The sequence below is a fragment of the Chrysochloris asiatica genome, unplaced genomic scaffold, assembly GCF_000296735.1.
Source record: "Chrysochloris asiatica unplaced genomic scaffold, ChrAsi1.0 scaffold00546, whole genome shotgun sequence".
NCBI classification, from domain to species: Eukaryota; Metazoa; Chordata; class Mammalia; order Afrosoricida; family Chrysochloridae; genus Chrysochloris; species Chrysochloris asiatica.
In genome coordinates, this window is record NW_006409064.1 from 235,836 (window position 1) to 239,960 (window position 4,125).

At 39.6% G+C, this 4,125-nt stretch overlaps 1 pseudogene; it reads left to right on the plus strand.

Annotated features, from left to right (window-relative positions):
- Positions 1 to 427: 427 nt before the first annotated feature.
- LOC102822182 lies at positions 428 to 2,721 on the plus strand (annotated as a pseudogene).
- Positions 2,722 to 4,125: the final 1,404 nt, after the last annotated feature.

Below are 4,125 nucleotides of genomic sequence, written 5' to 3' on the forward strand. Positions count from 1 at the left end.
AATGAAGGTTTTGACAATTTCAGTTTTTCTCCATTTTTATGGATGTTGTTTATTGATCCAGTGGTGAGGAGTTTTGTTTTCGTTACTTCTAGGTGCAAGTCATATTGAAGGCTGCAGTCTTTGATCTTCATCAGTAAGTATTTTAAGTCTTCTTCACTTTCAGTCAGCAAAGTTGTAGCATGCTCTGTATCTCCTAGAGAAAAGAAACACTAATAATGGATCTAAATTAAAAGATTTTCAAGATTGACTAAGTCATAATCCATAACAGCCTTAATATCTAACATTCTTAATAGCCCACATTCTGTAAAACTCAGAGGTAGGCATCATGTAAACAATTATATGTTCCCTCATAACATTTTTGTCATGGCAACAAAATTCTCATTAGAAATAATGGTTGATATATGATTTTTTTCTCTTCTTTTAAGTGATGCTGAATCAAACCTCAGTCACTGAATTTGTCCTCCTGGGAGTGACAGACAACCAGGAACTGTGGCCTCTTCTCCTTGCGATTTTCTCCACCATGTATCTTGTCAGTGTGGCTGGGAATGGAGTTATCCTGATGATAGTCATCTCTGATCCAAAACTCCATTCACCTATGTATTTCTTCCTGGGAAACCTATCATGCCTGGATATCTGCTACTCCACAGTGACAGTGCCAAAGATGCTGGAGAATCTCCTCTCTACAAGCAAATCAATTTCTTTTGTGTCCTGCATAAGCCAGCTTTATTTCTTTCACTTCCTGGGAAGCACGGAGGCCATGTTGTTGGCTGTGATGGCCTTTGACCGTTTTGTGGCTATCTGCAAACCACTTCATTACACTGTTATCATGAATCATCAACGTTGTAAACAGATGGCCAGCACAGTCTGGGTCATTGGTTTTTTCTATGCCCTGCTGCACGCCATAATGACTTCCAAGTTGAACTTCTGTGGCTCCAACCATATCCATCACTTCTTCTGTGATGTTAAGCCAATGCTGGAGTTGGCTTGTGGGAACACTGAGCTCAACCAGTGGCTTCTCAACACTGTTACAGGGACTGTAGCCATGGGTTCATTTTCTCTCACAGTTCTCTCCTATTTCTATATTATCTTATACCTCTTCTTCAAGACTCACTCTTGCAGCATGCTTCACAAAGCACTGTCCACTTGTGCCTCCCACTTCTCAGTAGTTATTATTTTCTATGCTCCTGTTATCTTTACCTATACTCGTCCTGCCTCAGGCAGCTCCATAGATGAAGACCGAATCATTGCCATCATGTACACGGTGGTCACTCCTGTACTCAATCCACTCATCTATACTCTGAGGAACAAGCAAGTGAAGAGGGCCTTGATCAGAGTGGTCAGGAGGAAGTTATGAATAAAGGAATCTAGAGAATTATTCTTATGTATAAATAAGCTGTCAGTGAGAAAGATAGAATTTTATTTTATACTGTTTCTTAAATTTTTTAGAATATGTATAAAGCTGTAAATTGAATAAAAGGTATAAATGGTAAAGTCCAGTGTACTAAGTAGTTGTTGTTGTTAAGTGCTGTCAAGTGGATTACAACTCATATTGACTCTGTATAAGGTTTTCAAGGAACACCTGGTGAGTTTGAACTGCCGACTTCTCAATTAGGAGTCCAGCGCTCATCCTACAGTACCACACCAGGAATCCTAGTACTAGTAAAAGGCAGTAATATGAAAGCAATTTGAACAAGTTGGGCACTAGCCATAGAACCTTCGTATTGGATAGGTTTGGGGATAATATGTTGGTATACTTGATTTGATATGTATTTTACTAAGTTCTTATATAAAATCAAGTGTACAAATATGTTATTTTACCTGTGTAGGGGGTAAATAGATAATACTTAGCTTTGTGTATCTGTATGATTTTTTTATGTTATCACGTTTTGATACCAGCAAAAATATATTATACTCGTACATTGACCAGTTTATTTAGGGTCATGGTTGTTTAATTGCTGAACCAATCCACTCATCTAACTCACATGAATTAAGAATACTTCTTAAGTATGTCATGTTTTTTGTTCTTCCAACAGGGAGGAAAATCAGTAATTAGCACAAAACATTATAATCACTAAATAATGGAAATAAAATACCCAAGAGTTTGTCTAAAGTCATCTGACAATTGAGTCTTCAGACATATTTTTAAATTAAACTGGCTCAGAGGTAATATTGAATGCACCTGACGTGAGCTCAACTTGGGCTAGGTTAATACGTACACAAGAAAGAGGGTCCATTATGAAACATATACTTCTGTTATAATAGTCATAAAATATGTGTGTGGTTACATTGTGTAGATATGTATACATATACATGTAAGGAAAGATATGCAATGTAACTACGCACATATGCTGCTGCTGTTCAGTGCCGTCCAGTCGGTTCTGACCCATAGCAACCCTGTATAGGGTTTCCAAGGAGCAGCTGGTGAGCTTGAACCACCTACACTGCAGTTCAAATGACGTTGCCGTCTAAAGCATTAGCCTACAGTGCCACACCAGGTCTCCTTGCACGTATAGGCTTATATATGTATGTGTGGGCTGTATATAGAGTCATATACAGATATGTGTTGCTGAACATCCACTACACGTTCTGTAATAGTTCATTATGCAATTTGGATATTGTGTGAACACTATTATAATCAGTCAGTCCCTAAATGATCTGCAGTTAAATCTCCGGAAGTCTATTATATTAAAACCTGATGGGAGCCTGCCGGACAAAGCCTGAGAGCTGTGTCCCCTCAATACAGCAGTCTAGACTTGCTAAGTATGTACTGGTCCAGGCAGGAGCTGTGCCCGAATTTGGAACAATACTTTGTGTATATCCAGGTACAGAAAGGTAAGGTGCATGGTGGGGGATGTACATAGAACAATGGCCTCAGGTACCTTGCAAATGGTGTCAGCAGCGAAGTTGACAGTGGTGGCCCTGGCTGCTGCCACCCTGTGAATGCAGCTGCCTCCTTATCATGTTCAGCTTCCTCAGCCAAAGTCAAGAGCCTAGGAACACCCTTGGTCTCACCATCACCTGTGGCAGGAGTAAATCACCTTCAGGCAGAAGAGTATGGATGAAGTTGTGTACCTCTGAGTCCTTATCAGTAGAGCTAAAGAGCTTTGTAACACTTTCCAGAGCAGGACATAGGCCAGATGGTCCAAGAGGTCCAATAGAATCATGGGGCTAAGGAGCCAAGAGGGTGTGGGCCTAGGAGAGGTCTACCTGTGGGCAGAAGAGTCTTTCCTGATCCTGAATTGTATAACCTGTTATTTCCCTTAAATAACTCCATAGATGTAGGTATTGTTTGTAAATTCTGTGTGGGCATTTCTATGAATTATCAAACCCAACAGAAAAGGAGAGTGTCATGGGAGGAATGGCTGGTGTCAGAGTTGGTAAAAATATTGAGAGAGGACGTGTGTCTGACTTCTACATCATAGGACTTAGCCTTGAACTGATGCTGACGGTTAGTCTCTCTTCCCCTTGTGAAGTTAGATGGGGTCAGATGACCCTACTAAGCCATTTGTACACAACTGATTGAATTACCAAACACAACATGATTAATGTAATTGATATGACATTACAAGGGGGCTTCAAAAAGTTCATGGAAAATGAAATTAATAAGATAATGGGGGTTTTTCATGAACATTCTTAAACCTCTTTGCATTGTACAAATGAAAAACAGAAAACTGGCAAATGTGTTATGTATGAAGGTAAGACAAAAAATAAAGGCACAAAATAATGTGGTGGTGGAGGTTCTGTACCATGGAGTTGATTCCAACTCAAAGAGACCCCGTATAGGGTTTCTGATACTGTAAATTTTTATGAGAGCAGAAAGCCTCATCCCACTTCTACTGTATGGCTGGTAGTTTCGAACTGCTGACCTTGTGGTTTGCAGCCCGATTCGTAACCACTACGCTAGATCTATTAAGATTACCCCTTTGGTAATCAAAAATAGTCACTATAAGCATCCTAACTGACCTCTTTGACTTGAATTTAAGTGACCCAGCAGATCCCCTCAGATCCCACTATTTTGATTGGACCTTGTTCTCTGGATTGTATTAATACATCCAAGACTCATCCCCACTTACTATTCATTCCATAAAAGTATTTTTATTAGCTTCAATCTTGTTTGAAAAACTG